At 33.7% G+C, this 12,592-nt stretch overlaps 1 long non-coding RNA gene across 1 annotated transcript; it reads right to left on the bottom strand.

Annotated features, from left to right (window-relative positions):
* Positions 1-10,827: 10,827 nt before the first annotated feature.
* On the bottom strand, positions 10,828-12,211 carry LOC122065620. Its single transcript, XR_006136057.1, has 2 exons — positions 11,793-12,211; positions 10,828-10,997 (listed from the first exon to the last, which is right to left on the bottom strand). It is a non-coding gene; the product is annotated as an uncharacterized LOC122065620 (long non-coding RNA).
* Positions 12,212-12,592: the final 381 nt, after the last annotated feature.

Genomic DNA, 12,592 nt, shown 5'->3' on the forward strand with positions numbered 1-12,592 from the left:
GCAGTGTTATCAATTCGGCCGAATAATTCGTGAATTATTCGGCCGAACCAAATTTTTCTAAATTTTATCAAAAATTTGGACCGAATTCGAATTAAAAATAAAATTCGGTAAAATTCGTGATTTTTTCAAAAGTGAATATAAAACGTGAATAATTCGGACCGAATCCGAATTAAACCAAATTATTCGGTCCACTTAAATAGTATTTAAAAAAAAACCAAAAAAAAAAAAAAAAAAAAAAAAAACAAAAACAGAAAAAAAAAAACCCAATAAGCTTTTTTTATCGCTTTTTTGACCGAATCCTTAAATTAATCAACCGAATTATTCCGAATAATTCTCCGCCCGAATAATTCCCGAATCCAAATTTGCTAACTATGAGTAGGGGTGTCAATCATTCGGGTTGGTTCTGTTTTGGTCCGGGTTGAGTTGGTTTTAGTATGGGAATGGGGAATCCCAAACCAAAGTTTGGTTTGATTTCGGCTTCAATTCAGTTTGGATTTGGTTTATCATACATATTTACAGAAATATATTAGTTGGGGGGAAAACAGAATTTTTATAAATTTTGGGATTGGTTTCAATTTAAGTCCGAGTTTGAGATGGTTTCGGTTTAGTGTTGGTTTGTTCGGTTTTAAGGTCATACCACAGCAGACGAGCCCGCCACCTGAGAATTGAAGCAAGAAGCACTCTCCCACTCTCGAGTTGTAAGCAGTGTTTTGTCGTTGTTGTTAACCCCAAGCACATTCTCGTTACTAATAATCTTTCTGAACGAACCAAGGGAGAGTCAAGGAGTTTAATTCGTTCCTGGTTATTTGGATTCCGTTCGATTGATCTACCTTATTTGGAGCCAATTTTGACACCTCTACCATGGACTTCTAAACCTTTTACTATTACTCTAAACAAACCCTCCCAACCATTGGATGCCCATTGCCCTCACCGATCGCTACAAACAATTTGGACTCACCTCAGACTGGGGTGTTGGGGCTGGCCCACATTTTTTGACGATCCTTACAATTATGTTGTGTTATCAAGAAGAATAATTTCTAGTGGTGTAAGATGAAACATTGTGTATTCTTTCTTACTCAATTTTTTTTTTTCTTTTTAATTGTCAATATTTTCTTATAGAAACTTTTTCAGTGTTTGCTATTGATCCCAAGCCCGAATAAAAGAGAAGGATTGGTATGTCAGGATGACATCGGAAAAGACCCTAGCCAAACCATTTTACATGGATTCTATTACCTTATAAACGTTAATATTTCTTGGGCTTTGCTAATCTCAGAATTGCTCACAGCCCAATATAAGCATGTCTTATAAGATACTTTGGGATTAGGATTCATATAAAACAATTGACAAGAAATTTAAAAACAGAGAAGTCTCTTTGAGCAAATAGCATAGCATATATCTCCTCACATGATTATTTTCATTAACTCTTTTAAGAAAAGAGTAAAATTAAATATAAAATCTCAGTGAGCAATAGATTACCCCGCTTGCTTAAAGAACTTTCTCTCTCTCATTAAAAAAAATCGAACATGTGATTTGGCTGTAAGGCTCGAGAGCCTGAGGTTAGTTCTATATTTCTCCACAATTTATACGTGGTTAAACCAACACCACACTCTGCATACCATTTTTAAAAAAACATATAGCCATCCTCTTCGTATGGTAAAATTTAGTTTTTTTTTTAAAATAAAAAAATATTTTAAATATTAAATTGCTTTATGATTGTTATGACTTGTGACTTAGATAGGGAAGTGAATTGTTTTCTTATCCTCATTTAAGCATGGACCTCGTGGGCTTGTTGGTATTAATTTTTTTTCCTTAATATATATTAAATTTAAAAATAATTAATTTTAAAAAATTAATAATTCACATAATTGATGCTACAATCGTTCACGTGCTTACATCCTTGCAAAAGAAAAATTTTGTAAATGGGATTTTTATAATATTTTTTTAATTAGTCTTCTCAAAGGATGAGATAATGTAATCTAACTTGTACATTCTATAAAAAAAAAATAAAAAATAAAAATTTGCTAGTTGGAGCCTTCGTGCACCAGTACAAGAATTGTTCCTCCTAGTTTCAACTCAATTCTTAATGTGGCTTATTATTAAAAAAAAAGTGTTACATAAAAAACTTATTTCATATTTTTATATACTTATTTAATCCATCCACCTTGTCATTGAGAGAGGGAGAAACACACATTAGAAAAACGTTCCAAAACACAAGCTTTTTTTATTAATTTCTTTCCACATTAAAATTTTAAATTAATACAAGTCCGTGCATCAGCAGGATTCTCTTGCACCAAAATCCAAATTACAAATAAACATCTCTTCACGGATCAACTTTAAAAAACTTTTATTAATCAATTTGTTGATTCTTAATTAATTCTTTCTACTTAATTAGCATGTGCCCTTAATCACTTGTAACAAACTTATATAATAGAGGAAAATCTAAAATCAAATTTAACAATTACAAGAGAAGGAGTTCGGTATGAGAATTGGAGGAGTACTAGATTGTTGCAGGAGCTCCAAGTGCATCCAATCATGAACATGGCCGGAAGAAGCAGAAAACTCTTGATCCATTTCTAAGGTGTAGGTATTTTTACAGACTCAACTACCCTCTGTGATCATTGTAGCTCTCAATTCCTACCATTTAAGTTCGATTTTTTGTTTGAACGGTGTAATCTTTATTATTCAAAGAACTGATTATTTATAACTTATTTTGCTCATAAGTAAGAAATCATTATCAATATTTTTGGAACGTTAGTGAAATCAAAATTTAGGCTAGTGGCATTCCTACTTTCATATCTTCAACCCTCTCTCTAGGTTTAGAGTCCACATTTTCTAAATTTGGATGATGACGTGCTTACATTCCAACTCCTGTAGGGTGTAAGGTTATGTTCTTCATTATCATGTTTCAGTTTCCTTCAAAGTATCAAGCCATTATGTTCCGTTCCTAAAAGTTTTAATTAAAAGCATAATATGAAGACATTTTGCTTTCATCCTGTCACCCAAAAAGAAATAGAAAAGTTCTTGGATTGAACGAGTGAGCTTTAATCAACAACTTTATATGTAAGTTTTATAAAGATAAGTTACGCCCTCCCACTAAAAAATAAAAAGAACTTTATAAATGCAATAGCACTTAGCCATGCTCGCAAGTTGCATTATTTCATGAGAGGGCTGATTGAGTAATAGCGTAGTTTTGAATTGAGTTGATACATATAGGATATAGAAAGCCCAGGCCAACCCAAAGGTAGGGATCGTGGATAGCTTAGCTAAAGAAGGCAATTGACCAAGGATAGCTTATTCAAAGGAGAGAATCATAGGGAGTTATTGATAGATGGGATAGAAGATGATTGAAAGCAATGGGGAGGCACTAACCACTAAGAGGGGGATCTCACCACAACATTACACCGGGTTACCGCCAGTAGAAGCTTCTTAATTGTAAACTAGAAGTGGTGAATCGACAATCAAATAATTGATTGATTGATTGAGGGACCATGATTAGTTTTCCTCACTTCCATTTCACTTTTGGCTCTAGAGAAACGACATGAAAGACTTCCCAAAATCTTATTGGAAATAATTCATATTGAACTTTTTTTTAGGAAAAACTCTGAGATCTTGGGTGACTTTATACACTAATTTGGGTCTCTTCAATTGATAGCTTTGTAAGATTTTCAATTAGGTGATTAGCATAGTTCAAGATTTGTTTCTAAAAATCGATTTACTAGTATTGACTACAGATAGAGTAAGCAGAAGGATCCAATAATAGTAAGTGATCTCTATGGAGATATTAGATTTTATAAACATACTTTAATGGTATGAAATATATATATTACTATATATGGACCGAAGGTATTATTTCCTTAATGGGGAGGAAACTCTAATTTCCTTGCAGGATTGGTCCCTACCCTCACCCCTATATATAGTTATCATTGATCCATTAAGTGAGACTAATGGCCTAAAGCAGAAAAAGGGAAGAGCGTAAATCAGACCATCATTGATCGTGTTGTACAAGGAGCATACGAAAAGAGATTTGAGAAGTTGTCATTCTTCAACCATAGATTCAGCTATGCCTAAACCATGTTTTTGTAGTATTTATCGTGCAAGCTAATTGATCTCCATGAATCATTTCTGCATTTATTTTCTATCAAGCTTAACCTTTTAGGTTGGATACTACAATAGTTTCGATGAATCAATTTTTCTTTTCGACATGAACTGCCATCAACTCAATTGAGCCAAGCCACCACACCAACTGACCAACTTGTTAGTGGGGTGGACCACTCAATAATGGGTCTGTTTAGTTTGTTGGATCAATGAATCAGAAATGTTTATCCATATATAAGATACCCCATTCAGCTTGCAGACAATTGAACCTAATAAGTGAAATATTTTGGTTTCAGTGCTTTATTAATCTTCATGAAGCAATGATTAAAGTGAAATAGTAATACATTGGAGGGACCTTATGTAATTCTCACCTTATCAAAAAGGATTAGAAGCAAAGTACACCAAGAAACCTCACCCTACTTGTGATTATATTAAGCCAAATGGGTAGCTCAGCTAACCAATCAGGATAGACAAGAAACAAAGAGGAAATGAAAAAATTAGGTGTTCTTGACAATGTTTATTAAGTACTTAAAAATGCTTCTTTTAGATTTGGATCAGTACCTTAGAGTTTATCTTTCTAACATGTGATGCATTGGTGCTTACTCTTTGTACCTCATTCAAATCTAGGGAGAAATTTGGGAGACTCTCTCTCTCCATGTGGTAAAAATTTTGATTTTTCTACAAATAAAAAAAAATATATATTAAATTGCTTGATACTTTTTAATGATTTGCCTTTTGATATTGAAAGTATTTTTATATTTTATTTCGTTTGCATGTGATCACTGGAGAGAGTTTAACCTTAGCATATTATATTTTATAATAATTATTTAATAAAAATTAATAATTCACATGGTTGGTGCTAAAAATTGTTCACATGCTTACGTCCTAGCCAAAAAAAAAATGTAAATGGGATTAATTATATTTCATTGTCTTTTATTTAGTCTTCTCGAGGAAGAGATAATGTAATTTAACTCAATAAATCAGAACATGAAATCACATTCTCTAGAATTGATAAGTTGGAACCCTCGTGCTTATCACAGTTCAGAAACTATTCCCAAAAAAATTCTAATTTTTAAGTGAGAAAAAAAGCTATTTTATATTTACTATATAATTATTTAATACTTATAAATTATTGTATCTATTTAGAAAAACGTTTCAAAACAAAAGCTTCTTTATCTATTTCCTCTAGCATTGACGTCATAAATTAATGCAAGACCATGCATCTGCAAGATTCTCACACACCTAAATGCATCTAGACATGTTTATATAAAAAAAATAATAATAAAAAAAAAATTATTATTCAACTTGCTGATTCTTAATCAACTTTTTTAGCAAATTAGCATGTGCCCTCACTTGCATAAGAAATTTCTATAATAGATAACAACCAAGAGATTTGAACTCGAGATCTCCTGATGAGTGTTGGCTTTGCACATCACAACCTCATCAACTTCGCCAAGTAATTGTTGGTATTGATTTACTTAGTTTGTTGGACCAATGTATGATAAATGATTATCCATTCGATTTCTACTATTCAGTTTGGTTTTAGTTCAATTCAAGATATAATGTATAGAAGCCAAAATTGAATCGATTTGGATTGATTTGATTTTGATTTTTAATCGGTTTCATATTGGGTTCCTTATTCGGTTTCATATTAAATTTAGGTTCTATCTGTATTCTCCAAACTTTTATCAAACATTAAAAAAGAATAGAATTTGTCATCCACATTGATTGAAAAATTAAAAGGAATAAAATTTTACTCGGTTCCTTGTTCGGTTTGAAAATAAGTAATTCCATTCAATTTAATAGATTTAGTCATGAAACTAAAATCAAATCTAACACAGAAAAGATTCCACCTTTTGAAACCAAAACCAAACCAATTTACTTTGATTCGGTTTGGCTCGTTTCAAATGACTAATTTCTGTTTCGATTTTCGATTTTGATTTTAAATTGACACCCTTAGATTCTAATGCTTTAATATTTATTAAATAATTATTAAATTCAAATAATATTACCATGGAGGTACCTCATATGTGATTCTCACCTTGTCACATATTTTAATGTAAGTAATTAACCAAGTTTCTTTTAGATTTGGATAAGGACCTTGAGTTTATCTTTCAATCCAAGTCCCTAACACATGTGATGCATTAGTGCTTATTTTTTCTACCCCATTCAAATCTAAGAGAGAAAATTTGGGTTACGTCTCCTATCATCTTAACCATAGTTGTTGTCATCATTGCTTAAACAAATCTTCCAATTGGACATATTCAAGATCTTATATTCGATTGACATCCCCTAACCATTTGTTTAGGATTTATAATTATTTTGAAGGATGATTCTCTCACTAATCATGTCTCGTTGAAACATCTTAGATTTTTCAAATCCATAACCTTTAATTTTTTATTTTTTTTGAGAGAGAAGCTTCTATAAACAAGTGCATCAATGAGATGTGACAGAATAATTTCATATAGAAGGACAACGAGATCATTTCATTAGATCTGGCTCATTTACTGCGTATAAGAGACGGCAACGCAAATCCAACGCCTTGGACCACCTCATCACGAAACCCAACACATGTGCACAGGCTTCAAGGCACTCTAGGGCGTTGGATCTGCGTTGCCGCCTCTTGTGCGTAGTAGAAGAGCCCTTCCCCATTTCTTTTTTTATTTTTTTGGTAGGAGAAAGAAGGGCTGTTGAGTTTCAGGGAATCATCGGCTTTGATTTGAAAAAATTTCAGAGGGGCAACCCTTTCCCATTTCTTTTCTTTTCTTCTTTTTGGCTAGAAGAGAGAAGGGTTGTTGAGTTTCAGAGAATCATCAGTTCAGATTTGAGAAACATCTTAGATCTCCTCATTTCATGTGAGAAGAAAATAGATGAAGAGAGAGGGTTCTAGCGTACCCTACCTGGAGATATGGTTTTTTTATGGTAATGACAATTCTCTCGATAATCTTTTAGTGTTTTTATATTTTTGGTTTCAAACCTATATAAAAGAGGAAGATTGGTGTGTCAAACCAATTGTTGGCGTTGCAACAACCTTAGCCAAATCTCTTAACAATAGATATTTAGATGGTGAAAGATAATCCATGTAATGAAGCCATTTAATTGGAATGATGTTGAACTCTCTCATGGTCCAACCAAAAATTTCTTTATCACAGCCTGTGGATATCCAATTCTGCAAGAATTTTTATTAATATTTATTTTTTAAGTATAACTTGATTATAATGCATGATTTGACATAAATTCACATTATGTCATTTTTTTAGGTCATTAACAAGAGTGAAAAGGAGCAAGCGGAAGAGAAGGTACATTCCATGATTTTCACTTCACTTGAAATATTCATCTTTTCGTTCCTTTTTTTCCAAGATGCAAAAGAAAAAAAAAAAATGCTCGTAATATTAATTTTTTGGGAAATGAACACACCTTGATCATGTGGTTCTCGTGCCTAGACATAAGAAGCAGCAAAATGAAACCCCCATTCTCAAAAAAAAAACCCCTTTCGATGCCCCATTATGTCCCCTCATTGACCCATGCCCTACAAAGGCGAAGCGAAGATAGAACATTATTTTTCTCTTATTTTATTAAGAAAATTATTGAATAAAAAACTTAGTACTAATTTAATATATTTAATTTCAAAGTGGACTAATTCAAAGCACACCATTCAACAATGGATAGTTTTATATTAGAATTATTTACTTAAATTATACAAGAGAACCCGCCTTCTCAGCACCATCTTAATTAGTCACGTGCGGTTTTTTTTTGGCCCTTTCATTTTGCCTTCTAGGCATTATCTTCTTTGTGTAGGACCCACAACAGATTGAGGTGTGTCGTGTAGCAGCTAATTCCAAGGGGCTGCCTCCTGCTGCACACGTGAGGGTCGCTTGAACGGCTTATCAAATGTGAAGAAAGATAGTTGTTCTATGGTCAAAGTCAAATATGACAAAGCCGGTCAATTTCAAGCGTTGAATTTTTATCCTTATCCATTTATCCGACAAATAGTGAGAGAGAGATCTATGGAATTAATTGACCATTAATTAACCCAATGACACTAAACTTGCTTAATCTTCATGCAAAACCAACAGCTTAATTTGATAGTTTCAAAGGGGAAAATATTTGTTTGTGTTATCTCTCTCTTTCTTTCTCTCTCTAGACACTATGTGAATCTTTTATTACTAATTTTTTACGCCGTGATTGACGGGACATGGAAGATATTCATATTGGCCCCATAAGAAACCCATATATGGTTTTAAATGTATTTTAATTTTATTTAACATATGAAAAGAGGAAAAGGCAAATTAGGATACTAGAGTGAAAGGTGAACTCCAAAGTCCTAAAATAACAACTACATTAGGATACTAGAGTGAAAGGTAACCTCTAAATTCTTAGCATGACAACTATATTAGCACTCACTAACTAAATTTTCCTTGACTAGTAATTTCTTGGAAAGATCCAAAGCCACCTTACATTGGATCCTCTATAGTAAAAGAAAAATAAAGTTAAATGACTCAAAGGGCCAATTTTAAATATATATCTAACCAAGCTACTAAATGAATCAATTAAGTCACTAAAAAGTTTGATCCTTTAGATCATTTTTGGTTGACACAAAAATTGAATCGATTAAAAGAATTCACTGAAAAATGACATTAGAGTCACCATTCAATTTCCAACGTAGAACGCAAGAAGCACCAAATTAGATATTTTAAGCCAAAGTTCAATCATAGTATCACGTCACCATTAGTGAAAAAATTCCCACTTTAGGTGAAAGAAAGCTTAGTTTAGAAGGATTTCATCTAAACATATATGAAACCAATAAAATTATAAACAATGTTGAATGGCTGGCTCAACCTATCAAAACTCAAAGGCCCTAATGGGCCCCGGATTTATGATAATCTGAAATGTAAAACACAACCAAAGAGGAAGTTAAAGATTCTCCCCAGACCATCAAACCTTGATTGATGGGATAGTTATAGCACTTTGAATACAAGAGGAAAGGACTTTTTTTTTTTTTTTTTTTTTAAAGAAATATTAACCCTAATATACCAAGACATATGATTTTTTTTCCTTTTAAAAATTATGAATATAATGTGCATGATAATGTCACTCATGAAAGGGTTTGTGCACAGTCTATAACAGTCTATATGGTGCATAATATATGGTGCATAATAGTGCATACAATTGTCAGAAAGAGATAAAGATGATGCATGGTGGATTCTCATCCTTCATCCATTGGTTGTGTGCATGATATTTTGTATTACGTATCAAAGATCTTTTGCTATGATATAATGATACGTTACTTTCAACTAAATTTTGAAACTCTTTATAACTTTATCTTAATATTTTGAAAAAAAAAACAAAAAACAAAAAAAGGTGTCACGTGAATTCAAAATAACCCAAGGGGATAGCGTAGTTCGCGAGCAATGAACTTGGTACGAGCCATAAACTTGGACGCTCTAAGTTTGATTCTCACTAGATATACCTCGGATCACTCACACGGGGTGTTTAATGCTCTTCACTGCTTTCAGTGAAAGTTGAATGGTTCTCATTCAACCCTGGTATGACCTGATCTATGTAATTGTGGGGTCAGTATGAATTCGCTGGACTGGTCAAGCCAAAGGCATGGATACCCATAGTTAGTAAAAAAAAAAAAAAGAAAGGTGAACTTCAAAACTTACGACTTATAAGGATACTCTTTAGACATCCATATAAGACACTCACATCATTGCTTAATTATCATAATTAAAAAAAAAAAAAAAAAAAAAAAAAAAAAAAAAAAAAAAAAAAAAAAACCCTTCTTTTGATATTAAACTCCAATGTTTCATAAATTAGCTGAAGGACTGAGAGATATTGAGACCACTTAGGTTTAAAGCTAAAACAAAAAATGGCCTTTTCCCTACTGCAAATCCAAAGAATCCAGAGGCTCCAAAGGAGCAAGGACCGGGGACTGACCACCCCCAAAAAATATCTAAAGATAGACAAGACTAGAGGACACAGGTGGAACCTGATTGGTCATTGGGGTGGTAAAGAGAAAGGAAAGGAGACAGGAATTGTGGGCCCCACTACCTTATACTCTTTCATCATGATCGACATAATTTTTAGGTCTTATCCGAATTCATATTTGGAGTCTAGGGTCGATGTAACCGTACCATCGATCGATCTCTCTCTCTCCTCCAACAATTGTTCCACAACAACCGCTTTGTAGGTGGGGCCATGTGTGGGACCCTTTATGTGGACCCCAGCTCTCCGTTACCACATAGACCCAATCGGTGATCAGACAAAAGAATCGTACAACTAAATTAAAATTGATGGTTGCAGTTAACACTTCAGAGGCCCGTTTGTTTAGAGGGGGAGTTTGATGGGGTGGGATAATTGTACGAATTATACCACCTCAGCTTTTAAAATCATTTGTTTATTTGGAGTGGGGTTTTCAAAAGACAACAAAAATATTTATGCCTATTTGTGTCTTTCCCTGTCGGCCGACGTGGATGCAAAGTTCTCCCACCCCAACCCCTCACAAAGTCCTGCCAATTTGGTGGGACTTTGCGGGGAAAGCTATTGGAGATGGTGTGAAAGAACATTGTCCTTCAAGCTTCTCCACCATCATCAGTCTGCCCATGGCTTCACTGGAGCTTGAAGATGAGAAGAATCGTTACAATAGTTTCTGCACCAAAACCATTGAACAGAAAGAGAGTATAAAGCCCTAAACTCCAACTGCAACTATGCAAGACAGCAGAAAAGAGGGCCAAAGAAAAAGGTCAGATTCTCAAAATTTCACAGATCACCAAACAATTACACGATCCTGCTACAAAGATCAAACAGGAAAAATAAATAAAAAAAACCTCATCACTCTTTCGCCTGGGTTGCAAGCATAGAAAAAAAAAAAAAAACCAGAGGGATCAAAGAAGAAGACCCTGCACATCAAACAGAAAAAATGAGAGAGATAAAAAAAAGGGAATCGAACAAGAAGAAAAAGAGGAGAGCAGGAGATGAACTATAGTCTGGTCCATTTTAGTTAAAATGGGAATGGCAAAAAAATAGAACCGTATGGGTTTTAAACAGATAAAAACGATGAACGGTACGGTCAAAAAAATGGTCAAAAAAAAAGGGAATGGCAAACGGACGAAAACGAACAGTACGAGTATTAAACATGTAGTTTTCAAAAAAACGAAACCAAAAAAACGGTAGTATACTCATGCAATTTGAGAGATTATTACCTGTATACATGCATCTGATATTCCAAAAGTTCTAGGAGTCTCAAGATAAAATAACCCAATGGGCTACAAGAAAATGAGATGTTGTTAGCTTTAGCTTCTCTTTACTCATTGGGCTATAAGAAGATGAGATTTTTTTTCTTATAAATAGTATGAAAGTTAAAAATAAAAAACCAAGTACCATATTGTCTTCACTCTTCACTTTTACTAATAGGTTTTTTTTTTTAAAATTAATTATTTTTATAAAATTCCTATTTTACCCTTAAAAAACGGATACGCGTTTAAAACGGCCTTTTAAAACGCGTTTAAAATGGATTCTTTTGCCGTTTTCGTTTTTTCTGTATTGTATGGAAGCATACGGCAAAACACGTTTTAAACGACAAAAAAAGGCAAACGCGTTTTAACTAACAGTGGTCTGTCTACAAGATGGTCTGGTCTACAAGATCAAACAGAAAAAAAAAATAAAAAATAAAATAAAAATAAAAAATAAAATACCTTACCACTCTTCCGTCTGGGTTGCAAGCATAGAAAAAAGGGAAAAAAAAAAAAAAGGGATGAAAGAAGAAGAAATGCTGCTGACCAAACAAAATATATAGAATAAAAAGGGAGGGGGGGAATCAAACAAGAAGAATAAGAGAACAGAAGGAGATGAATAGCAAGACCAAACAGGAAAAAAAAAAAGAAAAAAAAAGAGAAAAAAAAGGGGAATCGAACAAGAAGAAGAAGAGGAGCAGAAAGAGATGCAGGGGGCTGCGGTTATGGGAATCAAACAAGAACAAGAAGATGCTTGAGCCTTCTCTGTTTCTGTTCCGTTGTGAATGGGAAGTGAAGTCGACGCCCTTGTGAAGCTCCGATGGGGTTTCATCCTAATCGGAAAAAGAGGGTTCCGAGGTGAAGACCCTCTCTCTCTCCTCACTCTCCGTGAAGACCCTCTCTCTCCTCCCACCCAACGAAACAAAGTCGGGGTGGGACGCTATAGTAACTTTTCCTCATTTTTCCATTCCGGTTCTTCACCCCATTAACATGTGGGACCCATGTGTCATACAATCCCACCCCCAACTCCCCTCTAAACAAACGGGCCCTTAATGATGACCTTAGATTTACGAGTGAAATCTTCAACATGAGTGAAAGAAAACTTTCCCCTAAATATAATGACAAGAAAAGAAAGCGAATGTGCCATGTGACTATCGTCATTAATTTCATAAAAATTACAATTGGAAAGTTTTGTTGGTATATATAGAATTATAATAGGGAGCTTGGTTGGTAAATATGAGATTAGTTAATAACAGCCCTAG

The sequence above is a fragment of the Macadamia integrifolia genome, unplaced genomic scaffold (genome assembly GCF_013358625.1).
Source record: "Macadamia integrifolia cultivar HAES 741 unplaced genomic scaffold, SCU_Mint_v3 scaffold2071, whole genome shotgun sequence".
Taxonomy (NCBI): Eukaryota; Viridiplantae; Streptophyta; class Magnoliopsida; order Proteales; family Proteaceae; genus Macadamia; species Macadamia integrifolia.